The 14,146-nt window shown below is 35.5% G+C and overlaps 1 pseudogene; it reads right to left on the reverse strand.

Annotated features, from left to right (window-relative positions):
* Window positions 1-11,296: 11,296 nt before the first annotated feature.
* Window positions 11,297-11,885, reverse strand: LOC144238979 (rRNA-processing protein FCF1 homolog pseudogene; annotated as a pseudogene).
* Between the last annotated feature and the right edge of the window lie 2,261 nt (window positions 11,886-14,146).

Here is a 14,146-nt window from a genome sequence, read left to right on the forward strand (position 1 = left end):
CTACATTTTAAAAGGTATCTATAAAAATTGTTTACATTTATAATCATAATTTAGGGGACAAAGCATTAGTGTTCTAGAAGATTTTATCATATATATACAAACTCCCCACTTGTTGATGAAGTAAAATGAAGCCTAAAAACATTAATTTAAAAATCTATACCAGGGCTCATTATTGCAAAGCACCTGTGGGGTTACTGTAAGGTGAATGAAAGAGACATTATGTTTATGAATGAGCAAAATGACACTAGACCTTTCAGGACTGGGATCAAGAAGGTTAGAAAAAAACAAGGTAAAAAATGTCCTTTTTAAGTGTACTGTCATGATCTAGGTTGAACTATCAACATTTTAGCCCTGATGTCATCGGCATCAAAAGCTATTTGACACATAATGAGGACAGTTGGGATTGACCTATTGAGGTGGAAATGGAATATAAACCAGAGGCAAATTAGAGCTTCAGCTTAACTTGGCAAATAGCCTTTTTCTCAAATTACCCATACTGCTCCCCAAGGAGACCCTGAATACTAATGACAGAAGTTAGATTTAGGAATCTCAGCAGCCTAAGGACAAGTACTTAGCCCAGGTCACCAGAATTACATTTCTATGAACCCAAAGGTCAGACATTCACCCCACTTTTTTCCAGGTTAATATAAGGACCATCTTCTAATTAGCAGAGCTGTTTAAAAAATGAGCAGGCTACTCTATGATATAAATGTGTGGTTACTGAATATGTTTAAAAAATTTCATAACCAGTGTTACTGAGGAGTTTCATGATGTCTAGATGATCTCTGATGGGCCCTTCTACCTCTTCAACTCTAGTCATTCACTCACTCATTCATTCATTCATTCATTCCAGTAACAAAGTTGCTTCCCTGATTTTGATACAAAATTATATGCCTTTTATTTTTTCATTATACCTTGAGTTAACTGGATATTGTGAAAATCTGAAATAATCAAGGAAGTGAAATATATTTAAGTGTTCAATTTCATTTTTTTGAGATAGTGTGTGTACACAAGTGCAGGAGGGGCAGAGGGGCAGAGAAAGACAGACAGAAGGACAGAATCTTAAACAGGCTCCATGCTCAGTGCAGAGGCCAACACAAAGCCCAACACGGAGCGTGACACGGGGCTTGATCTCATGACCCTGAGATCATGACCTGAGCTGCAATCAAGAGTCAGAAGCTTAACCCACTGACTGAGCCACCCAGGCATCCCAATTTCACTTTTCAATGTATAAAATCTTAGAACCACCAATCTATTCATTCACTTGATCTGCACAAGAATAATTCTTTGCTGATTCTTGAGTTTCACAGAGATAATAAATTATGCTGATTAGTAACATTTCACAGATTATATTCATGGGTTTGTTATAACTTGTCCCCTCATCTTTTCAAATGCTCTCATATTGGAAAAGCCTTCTTTTGCCTCCCTATGAAAAATGGCATTCTCGCTCAATCACTCTCTACTCTAGTCCTGTTTCATTTTTATTGACAAAATTTATCACCCCATGATACTGTTGTTTATTTTCATTTTTTTCCACTAGATTGTAAATTTCCTGAGAATAAGGAATTGACTGTTTTGTTCACTCTTCTCTTCCTATTGCTCTGATAATATCTGGCACAAGAGGTGGTACTTAAAAGCATATGTTAAATGACTTAGTAAATAAATGGATGAATGAATAAATGAATGTAACTGCCTAAATTAATAATTCATTTTGCATAACATGAGTTTTGATTGCAAAATAAATAAAATAGTCAATATAAAATAAAGTTATCTTTTAGTTTACATTAGAACGTTGATTTACACTGAGAAGCAAATTAAAAATGACTAAGGGAATACATTTTTTTAAAGAATTTTAACCACCTCCTGACCATTAGAATTTCATCTTCTGTCATGCTTTAGAAAAGCAGAAGAGACTAACTTGAAAAAACCAGCATTCAAAAACTATGTCTAAATTTCTAGGTGTTTCAGTCAAATTTAAAGTTCCAGCTCAAGTCACGTAACACACAAATTAAATTTAATGAGAGAAACTTCTGAAAGTCATTTCTACAATGGTTAATTCTCAAAGGTGTTCTGTTTCTCCATTAAATTCATGCTACATGACTGCTGGAAGGGATAGGGATCCTGAGGAAAAGACATTGTTCTGATGCTTTGTTATGCATTGAGGATTCTGTAATACATCAAAATGTGTGTGCCCATTGACATTTTAAAATTATTGTGATCTATATATATTTTCCTGACTGCTGGTCCATCATGGTTTATAGTTCCATATGAGCATTTTAGTGTTGAATACTAATTTTCAAAATAATGTTTCCTATATACAAAACAATATTTTTTCTAGTTATGATCTATTCAGTTATTTATTTTAGGTACTGACTATGAAAACCAAATGTGGCCTGTGGAGTTTTCTAATTATCATTTATATCAAATTCAATAATACAGCTTATGTAGAACATGGCAAATACTTATTGTGAATAAAGAAAAATAAAATTCCCTATGTACATCAGCAAATTGCACATATACAGGAATTGATTTCCAAATAATTCTAGAAGAGATTTTGTGATTATATGCTAGAAAATGAACTATAAATCAGTAGGTCCCCAAATACTGTATTTATTTTTTTAAATTTTTTAATGTTTATTTATTTGGGGGGAGAGAGAGAGAGAGATTGTAAGTGGGGGATTGTAAGAGAGAGGGAGACACAGAATATGAAGCAGGTCCTGGCTTCATCTGAGTTATCAGCACGAGCCCAACACGGGGCTTGAAATCACAAACTGTGAGATTATGACCTGAGCCAAAGTCAGATGCTTAACTGACTGAGCCACCCAGACACTCCTATATGTCATTTTTTAAAGTGGTAATGTAGCTCAACCTTTTGCGCTGTACAAGAAAAATAATATTTTTCTAATTAACTTCAAGTATGACAAACAATATTTGTAAGTAGAAATAATATTTTGGTAGTTCTTGCTTCATTGTTATGAAAGAAGGGCAACATACTATAGAAGTAGCACTGGGTGACAGGAATTTTGGATTGAAAGTGTATGTCAGCCAATTTTTATCTGTGCCATCCTGAGTCAGCTATTATTAATGGAACTACATTTGGTTCTACCTAGGTCTGAAATGCTACGTAAATATCAATTCCTAACATCAATTGTAGCACTTAGATAAAGATACTGTAGAATTTCTGTTGCTGATGCCTCTAAATAGTCACTAGAATGATGCAAGAAATTAGAAGAGTCAACTTTAACAAAATAGCAGAAAGTTGAATCAATACATGAACTTAATGTTAGAGCTCCAAGGATCCTGGAGACCATCCTATCTGGCTTCATCATTTTAGATATGAGGAAACTGTTCTTAACAGGTGAAGTGACTGAAATCCACACCATTAGTGGCAGGACAACACTAATAAACAGATGAAAAATCAACAATCCTTCAACAAATTTCTCAATATTTTTTTCTTTACTCTTCTTGTTTTCTCCTTATTCCCTCCCTCATTCTTTCTCTATTTTATTTTAATATTTCCATTCTCTAGCTGACAGATAACTTTTTGTTTCTCCAGTTTTACTAAATAAACACACACTCACAGTGGTAAATTTAGAAATCTAGAGCATCGATAAAAAGTTTTCCATAATATTATCACTGAGAAAAATTCCATCATTTTCTATATGGGACCTATTTCATTATGGATAATTAGAGCCATACTTTATTAGTCATAAAATAGAAATTTCAAAATGCAAAAGAAAAAACTGCAAATGAAAATCATAGTGGTGAAAACATTCAAGTCTTGCTTCTCTGATTGTAGGAAAACTTTCATCAGTATAGCATTTGGAGACTCTTGAGGTCAAGACTAAGCCTGCTTTAAATTGTGATTCCATTAGCTGAAAACTGGCTGGTAGTATTTGTGTAGCATTTATCTCTGGGCTTGTCCACTTCATATCAGTTGGTTTGAGCAACTAGACATATGGAAGAAGTAAAGGCTGTCAATTCTCTTTATTTTCCTTAAAACTGCTATGTAAAATATGCCAGTGTCCATGAACTTGGAAAAGGCTGAAGTAGAATATTTAAGGCATGTTATTGGCCACTGAATCAACACAATGACTTTAGGGTTTTTTTTTTTTCTTTTTAAATTATTTTTAGGAATGGGGAGAGATCATATTAGGGATACAGCTGTAATTCATTTGTTTAGAACCACACAGATATCACCTATATGGCATTGTTTGAAGACTCTATTCAATTCACAAGTAAACTCTTGTGTCAAATGCAAGTATGAAGATGTGAATATTAATAAAGATCTATTTCTTCCATAAATAACAATAGGTAGGAAATGAGCAATTGGATAGGGCTGTGTGCATTCAGATAAGCTCCTCATTAAAACTAAATTTACCAAATGGTAGTGTTGTCAGTTAAGATACCATGACACATACACAATGAAATCATATAAAATTTAAACTGTTCTCACTCTACAAAATAGACAATTGAACAACTGTAATTGATTCATGTAGTGCAATTTTCATTCCATTAGTTAGAATGTATGTCCAAAATTGAGGCTGTCAATCAGAAAAAACAAAGGCGTGTTTTGTATCTCAAAATATTAATTGGAGGAGGGAAAATCATTCTTTGTATTTAGATTCAACAGGGCTATATACATTTAGGTAATATAACAGTAAATATACATGTTGCTTCTAATCATATAATTAGTTTCAGCACCGTGGTAAATATATAAAAATAGGTTAATATAAAGCCCTGTGAAATAATTAGATTGGTTTTCATTTCATTTGAATTCACTTTATCGATTGTATTGCTGCCTAACATTGTCATTTTATTGACTCCTGTATTTACTTTTGTATTTTGGAGGACTCTGCTTTTACTCAGAGTCTATAAAACTATCCTGAATTACTAACCCAAGAATGTCATCTCATATCGCTGAGGATCAGTAGACTGAAGGATTTTCATAATGAAATCTGGGACAATACACACACAGATACAAATATTCACATTACTGAATTCAAAGATAAGAGTTTTGCATATTAAACTTCTCCAAAGCATACTCTTTTCTGGGTGTTTTTAATTCTTGAATTGTTTATGTTATTTGACATATTTTCTGTGCATTTAACTTGAGATTCTTCCAATAGTCAGCATTGAGCATCATTTCACAAATACCCTATATATACCAAGTGGTAAGTAACATATTTATGTTTCAAATATCAAGTAGCATAGGTCCAGATTAGTTTTAAAAGAGCAATGGATAGGCACAAGTTTTGGAGAGGTGTCCAGCCTAACTGCTCATATAATTAGTCTTAACTGTGATAAAATACATCTCATTTCCCCATCATATTTTTTATTTTTCTTTGTTATTCTTCTTACTAAAATAAAAATAATGTCGAATTTTTCAAATTATTATCTACGAATATGAGAGGTATATTCAACCTACTATAGGTCTAGTTTTTATTGGGTGAACTGCTCAAATTTGGCCCCTTTGACCCATAAAAACAGTAATGTTTTGTAGTTCAGCCAATTACATCATGAAAGAAGATACAGGGAAACATAGTGAGTGAGACATGTATGAAGAGCACATAGATTGAGAGCCATGTATGTAAATTTAAGTCCCAGACTTAATATACTCCACCTACTAAATCTCCAAGCTTTAGAATCCTCAGCAGAAAAAATGAGACTATTCATTCTATTCATGGTTCTTCACAACCAAGCATGATAAAAATTGCAAAGCTTTGTAAAGTTTAATGACTTCAGTAGGACAGTGTTGATCATACTGGGGACAGACACAAGACGAACATACCTGACAGTGGCACATTTCACTCCATTCGAGGGGTACCTGCAGTCCCTCCTCACGTAGCTGCAGTTCCTTTTGTTCCCAGGTAATATCAGAGATGAGGAGATCACTGTGTTTCAGAAATAAAGGAGGATGATGGGGCGCCTGGGTGGCTTAGTCAGTTGAGCGTCCGACTTTCGCTTAGGTCATGATCTCACGGTTCGTGGGTTCGAGCCCTGTGTCGGGCTCTGTGCTGACTGCCAGCTCAGAGCCTGGAGCCAATTTCAGAGTCTGTGTCTCCCTCTCTCTCTGACCCTCCCCTGCTCATGCTGTCTCTCTCCCTCCTGGAAATAAATAAAAAATATTTAAAAAAAAAAAGAAATAAAGGAGGATGAGAAACTGTTTTTATTATGTCTAGGACAAACAATAGGAGAACAAATCGTAGAAATGTGATCTCTAAACTCACCTCTGAATAAAGAAATTTAGTAAGATTTTTCTCAGCTACATAATCTGCTATGGCCTTCTCAATCTCTTGACTTGTCCACTTACCACAACTCAAGCCATTAGTCAAAGGACAATCTTCCTGTATCTCTGTTCCCTAGTCTTTGTCTCTGTTTACAACTTATTTCTTCCAGCCAATCAGTCATCTGTTCACCTGTTCTCAGTTTACCCATTTATTCTGTCTATTGATTAAATCCTGAAATGGGTTGTTGAATTCACGGTATGTGACATATAATCTGCTAAATACTGGGAACACAATGACAAGGTAAGGGACAGAGTCTTTGCCCTGAAATATTATGACCCATAGATTAATCAAATAATCACAAAAATATTTCATTATCATTTTGTTAACTGCATCAATGGAAAATATAAAATGTTAATACTACTGATGACAGGGGCCTCAAACTGGGTATGTACTTGCGAGGAGGGTGGGGGAAGTGGTAGAACCATCCAATTAGGCTGAACATGTGAAAAATTAGTTAAGTATAATAAAAAGTGTTACATACTTACTTGAATACAGGGTCTTTATAGATAAAATTAAATGGAAAATCTTGACATGAGGAGATCATGTGGATTTATCTGGGTAGACCCTAAATCCAATGACCAGTATCCTTATAAGAGAAATATATAGGGAGATTTGAGACGGACATAAGAGAAGACGACACAGACCTAAGATGTAGAAACAAAGTGATCATAGAGGCAGAGACTGGAGGGAGGCTGAATGCCAGGTCAGTGACTGGTAGCTGGAAGAGACAAAAAGCAAAACCTCCATAAGAAGTCACTGAGGAAGCATGCATGGTCCTGCTAACACTTGGGCTTCAGACTTCTAGTCTCCTGAACACTGAGGCAAGATATTTTTATTGTTTTAAGCTACTAATTTTGTCATCATTACAACCTTCTCTCCTAATATCAGTTTTAAATTCTTATATCCATAAAAGATAATAATTTTTTTGCTAAGTCAGAAGTTGTAGTCATAGAATTCAAACTAAAATAGTCATGAAAGCTTCAGAAATTAATGTGTGTGTATAAAATCTATGTTCTATACATCTATCTATATTCTATAGATTCTATTCTATAGTTAGATGTATATAGATATTTAAAATATAATATCTACACAGATAATAGTCTTTAGGGAATGAGAGAAAATTAGCCAAGTGCTACAGGGCTGAGGGGCTGCCTCCTCTGTAAGTTCAGGTCTGAAGGGAGCATTAGGATACCTTTTGTGACAAGAACAACAATGTGCAAGGGGCTGGCTTGAATATGATTTATAGACAAAATAGGTAGCTGTGTCATGGAGGGAAAACCTTACTAGAAAAAACACGTCATTATTTGTATAAAGCACAGATTTATTCAAAATAATTGTAGGGTGATTAGCAGAATAAAATATCATAAATGTCTTTGATGTTCTCTAGAATATTAGAATCTTGATTTCCTATCATTTAAGATTTAAGTTAGGAAAACATGCATCGCATTTGAGAAAACAGGAATGAGTATTTTATGACACAATGTAGACCAGTGGTTTGCAAAACTGTATTATGTAAAGAAAAGCCTTGAGGTTTCATTTGCTGGGGGGAGGAGGGGAAGAGGTTGGGTTAGGGATGAGAGTAGATGAACAGAGCAGCCCACAGACTCCATCTCTTGCTGCTTTATTCATAGAACTTCTACAGTTTTCTGTTTTACGTACACTGGCTTCTGTCTTATACTTCTTTTATACCACAGGACTCCATCTCTATACTAAATTTGAAAAAAAAAAAACTACTCTAGATATATTTACTTGGCTCTAAGTGTTCATCTGTGAAAGCAAAAACTGAATGGTGTGGAGCTGAGCCATCTTTCCAATTCTTAGTTTTAAATCATTGTGAAATGAGTAGAGTTCAAACCATATCTTTTCCTTTAGGAAATAAGTAGTAGAGGGAATCATTTTTTTTTAAAGCGATTAGTTTGTTTCTCTGCTTCCAGTCAACATTGAGGAGAAAGACTGTTAGATACAGACACTATAATTTCTAGTTAAAGATGTTCCTGACTTTGAAGGAATGTTGTTTCTTGCATCTTACAAAAGGTTTCCATCAAATTTTTAAATCAGGGTGGCATTAACATTTGATCTCAAAAATGAAGGCTACCCCTAGCAGAAAACAAAGGCTTAATTTCCTTACTAACATTGGTAGGTCAGTGTGGACACCTTGATAGCTCCCTTCCTCCACAAATAAAAATTCCATTCTTCCTCTTCTAGACAAATTGTCACCTCTCCCATACCTTAGGATAATCAGGGAGCCGAAATCATATTCCTAAAGTAGATTTTTAGTTTTTAACATCCTAATTGTTTGAAGGCTCATCAGACAATGACCTCATTTTCATGTGAGCCTGAAGACATTTCCTACCCAGGCCCTGCCTTGTGAAATTTCCTACAGATGGCTGTATTTCTTGATCAAATTAAAAATTTTCCTTAGCTGTATCATTCCTATTGTTGCATAGTACATACTGCTTGCTAGTTCAAGGGAGATTCCCCTCTCCTTCATTGCTTTCACAGTACTATGGGTTCAGATTAAAAGAAAAATCTACCTAGGTCTTTCCACATAATGTTATTTTAGTATAGCAACTGATAGTGCAATCAATACATCAGACTGTGTGGCAGTTTCTGACCTAACTTATATCATCGTATTAATCAATCAAGTTGTAGAGACATTCAAAGTAAATCCCCCCTTGACAGTCACAAAGTTAAGAGAGAAGGCCAGAGGAAGGAAACAGCACTTTAGACTACACAAATCAAATGGATTTAGGAAAAAAAAAAACAACACCTTTATAGGTCAGTAGGAAAAGAATGTTATATGACAGTTCTTTGATTTGGTCAATATTTTGAAAAACTATATTTCCTGCTATGCCAATCTTACCATAATGTGCCTAGGTACTGTACATTGGAAAAAGAATTACAATTGGCACTATTTTTTTTTTTATGAGACTGCACAGGATCACACTAGAATGTTTCCTGTTCACTTATTAATTGTGTAGAATATGTGGGATTATAAATTATTTAGCAAGAAAACAGATACATAAGCTTGCCATTTGAAGATGTCAGATTATGAACAATAGTAACTTAAAAAGAAAAACATAAAGATTTATTTGCTTATTCCTAATTCATCGTGTTAAAGGAACTTCAGCTGACCTACACTAAGGCGACTCCATTAGGGAAAACCTTAATTAGAAAGAGTAAAACACTGTTTAATGATCAAGAGTAAACAGAGATCAGCATGGAGGTTACTGAAGAAGCCTGTTTTTCTTACTTAGCTGAACAGACAAATCTTTTACCAACAAGGGTGAAGAATTGAAGATTCAATTTGCTTGCAATTTTCAACAAAGGAACATTGAGTAATCAAAGAAACAATGGTGACTGAAGCTTTGGAATGGCGATTATGGGGATATGCTCATTAAATTTTTTTAACTTTTTTTAACTTCAGGTACTCTGAAATTCATGAGAAAACATAACCATCATCTCTGCAATATTGGTTTCTTCCTATTATTTTGAACAATTATTGTCTCTTCATCCATCCTCCTCATCCACACACAAGCAGGCACTATAAAGTATTTAATACATGACCTGAGACCTAGAAGTTTCCTTTAAAAAAACATAGTATAGTAGAATGTAGTTTATTTTATGCAGATATAATTCACATGGAGAACAATGACCTAGCATTTTAATATTTTTTTCTCCATTAACCTTTGTTTTTTTAATGTATTCATTTAGCTGTGTACAACTCTCATTCACTATTTCTATTGCATTATATTCCACTAAAGAACTCACTGTATTTACTTTATTTATCACCTTTGTGGGACATGTAGGCTGCTTTCAATTCTCTGCTTGTGTAAAGCAATACTAAAAAGAACACTCTCCATTTGCCACCATATGGTTCGATGCATGAGTTTTCCTCAAGGCTGTCAGGTTGTGTGGTGGGGAGTAAAACCAGCAGTGATATTAGACTAATGCTCCAAACTCTGAGTATCAGGACAGAGCCCAATGTGGGGCTCAAACTCAGGAACGGTGAGATATGACCTAAACCGAAGTCAGATGCTTCACCAACTGAACCACCCAGGTACCCCTTTATTCTTTTTTCTTTTATCAAGTTTAGCATCTTCTGTTGGTAGTGTTGATTTGAAGGCATGTATTCCACACAGTAATACCTTGCTTGATTTTAGATATTAAAAATATATTCTTCCAGACCCTTAATTTTGTCCACGATGCCCTATGTAGAAAAGAAATCCATAATTTTGATCTGATCTAACCCATAAATGTCTCACTTTACCACTTATTCTTTTTTTTATTCTTCAGGTTATCAGTCCTATTCATTTATTTATTTATTTGAGCAATCATCTGATTTATAAAATGATATAACAAAATTTACTTATTTATTTATTTTTTTAGTGTTTATTTATTTTTTGAGACAGAGAGATAGAGTGTGAGTGGGAGACACAGAATCTGAAGCAGGCTCCAGGCTCCAAGCTGTCAACACAGATCCCGACACGGGGCTCAAACCCACAAACTGTGAGATCATGACCTGAACCGAAGTCAGCCGCTTAACTGACTGAGCCACTCAGGTGCCCCAAAAGATGCAACAAAATTTTAAATGACACAAAATATCAACTTCAAAACAACATTGAAAAGTGAGTGTATTTAACCATACTCAGCTTATAACAGAGCAAATGGGTAAGTGGAATAATTCATGCTATAGCATATTGCTATATAAACTGGCAACAGAGAATGTTGGTAAAGGCAAAGGAACTCTGTCTTTTAAGAGTTAGAACTGAGGAGGGGCATCTGGGTGGCTTAGTCGGTTACATGTATGACTCTTGATTTTGGCTCAGGTCATGATCGTATGGCTCGTGAGATTGAGCCCCATGTTGGGTTCTGCTCTCAGAGCACAGAGCCTGCTTGGGATTCTCTCTCTACCCTCCCCTGCTTTTGTGCTCTCTCTCACTCTTTCTCTCTCTCTACCTTTCTCTCTCACTCTCACCCTCTCTCTCTAAAATAAATAAATAAACTTAAAAAAGAGGGGCTCCATAATCACCTGGCATCCTATCAATGTTATATGTATGATTAGAAATCTACAAGATGGAAACTCCAGGGATACTCCAGATCCTTCAAGATCCTGGTCAACAATATATATATTGCTGCCACAATATAGCACTTGTGCTGAGTCATCTGCCTAAGCAGTCATCTGCCTAAGTTCCCTTGAGTGTGCAGGGTAATTGTTCAGATCTTGAATCCTGGGCAATTTTTATAGCCACGTGATATTTCTGCCCCAATTTCTCAATTTTAGCCATTACATAGTCAGTTATACAAGGGATACAGACGTTCATCATTGACTGTACTAAGTCAATTTAGGCTTTAATGGAAAAGTTGATAAATTTAGTGTCAAGCAGGATGAGGTAAGGGGGTCCTAGCTGTGTGCTATATTGGAAGACTTAGCAGGAAGGATGTTGAGGCACTTCTCTTTCCTTGAGTGCACTGGGATCTTTCTTTTCGTTCTTTTTAGGTTTTAACTATCCTTCTCTTTTAAGCATCTGATCTCAGAGACTAAGCCTTTTGCTTCACAGTCACCTACTTTTCTGCTTTCTTTTGCTTCTCCATGTTCATGCTACACATTTGTTTCTTGAACAACTTTTTCATTTGGCTTCTAGGACTTGACTTCCTATGGATGCATTTTAACCATGTCTCTGGCTAATCTTCAGACTCCTTTAATCTTCTTCTTTAGTTCTATCTCTCCACATTCCTCACAGTTCCATTGCTATCTCTACTCACTGCACAGGAAACTGCATTCATTCATAAGGCTATGATTAATATCTATATGCTCATGAGTCTCAAATTCTGTCTCTAACCAAGGTCCTTTCTCTAACTCCAGACTGGTATATCTAAGTACTCATTGAATCAAAATGAGCCAAGGTTCTATTGGAGAAGCAGAACCTGGAGGAGGTACACTGTTACAGTTATCTGGCTTGGCAGACAGTGGGTCCTGATGAACCAAATGAGAAATCAGTAGGGCAGGCTGTCAGGAATGCCAGGCTGGAACTCTCAGCCAAGGTCTCAAGTTATTATCTACAGAAGCAATTTCTTCTTCATGGAAGCCTCAGTTTTACCTTTCAACTCACTATATGAGGCCCACCCGGACTATGTAGGATAATCTCCTTTCCTTGAAGTCAACTGATTATGGACTCTAATCATATGTACAAAATAACTTCCACAACAATACCTAGGTTTTGTGATTGACTAACTGGCGACTCTAGCCTAGTCAGGTAGATACATGAAACCACCAGACTCATAAGTATACCTCAAATCTAACTCTTACTTCCTGTGTCCTCTTCACCCCAAATCTTTTCCTCACTTAGTTTACCCCTTTCAATTTATGTCAATTCTATTTTGCCAGCTCCTTCCATCAGAAACTAGAGTGCCTGTCAATCACTGTGTTTTCTTACACTTTCTATCCAGGACACTGGCAAAACTTGTTAGTACTGTCTTCAATATATATCTGTAATATGAGCAAGTCCTACTAGCACTAAAAAATGTGGTTTAAGCCACAGTCAGCCTATTCCCAAGTTGATGGTAACAGCCTCTCAATAGGTCTCTGCCTTTAGGCTTGCTGTGCCACAGTGTCTTGTCCATGCAGCAGGCCACATCCAGATCCTGCCAAGGGAAATCATGGCACTGCTCTCTTCAAAATGCCTAATGACTTCCTATTACAGGAAAAAAAGTGAAAGCAAGAAAACACATGTTTGTTCAATGAATTAACTGATGTCTTTTATTTTTTATGATTTTATAAAATAATTATTTTGAGGAAAAGAGAGCAAGAACCAGTGAGGGAGGGGGAGAGGAAGAGGGGGAGAGAATCCAAGCAGGCTCTGCCTTTTCAGCACAGAGTCCAATGTGGGGCTTCTTCATGGGATCATGACCTTAGCTGAAATCAAGGATCATAAGCTTAAATGACTAAACAACTCCGCTGCCCATCTTTCTATGATTTTTTTAACTGAGGGAAGAAAACTATAGTTGTCCTGTACTATACAAACTAAGTGTTTTAATTAGTAAGAAGAGTAATAGCTAATATTTATAAAGCACTTACTATGTGCCCTGGCACTGTTCTAAGAAATTTAGTTATTATCAAAGTTAAGCCTATGACAACACTATGACACATATTTTCATTATTACCAGGTTTTATTCAAGAAAATTGAAGCATAGAGAAATAAACATCTTGTCTAAATTCACAGCATGTAAGTAATGGAGCTTGTATTTGAACCCAGGCACTCTGAGTTAAGTGCTTGCACTAAAATTCATTTATTGTGGGAAGGGGGTATGATCTTTGTTTATAGGGTTAAAGAAGTTAAGAAAATTGACAGTAAGGGAGGTTAAAAATAGTCCAGAGCTTCCAGTATAGTTATAGATTGCAAAGACACACACAGTTGCCACTTAAAAACATGTGAAATGTGCTAAGACAGACATATTTATGCAAATTGTTGTGGAAATAACTGGTAGCAGAAATGACCAAATAAACATTAATGGGGTTTATAAATTGCTTGAAACATCTTAAAAAGCATACTTTAACATGATTGAATTTCTTCAGTTTTAAAATTGGAGGAACAATGGGTCATGCCCAGCCTGTTGCCTGCTTTTTTCTTAATAAAAGTTTTATTGGAAAATAGCTATCATTATTTGTTTACATATTGCCTGTAGCTGCTTTCATGCTAGGAGGCAGAGCTGGGTAGTTGTGTTAGAAACCATATGATCTGCAAAACTGACAATATTTTATATCTAGCTCTTTACAGAAAAAGTATACTGACCAATGCTTAAAAGAAAGCCCTTGGAAATTATTATTTAAAAAAACTGTTCTGCTTTGTTTTTAC

The sequence above is a fragment of the Crocuta crocuta genome, unplaced genomic scaffold (assembly GCF_008692635.1).
Source record: "Crocuta crocuta isolate KB4526 unplaced genomic scaffold, BGI_CrCroc_1.0 scaffold489, whole genome shotgun sequence".
NCBI classification, from domain to species: domain Eukaryota; kingdom Metazoa; phylum Chordata; class Mammalia; order Carnivora; family Hyaenidae; genus Crocuta; species Crocuta crocuta.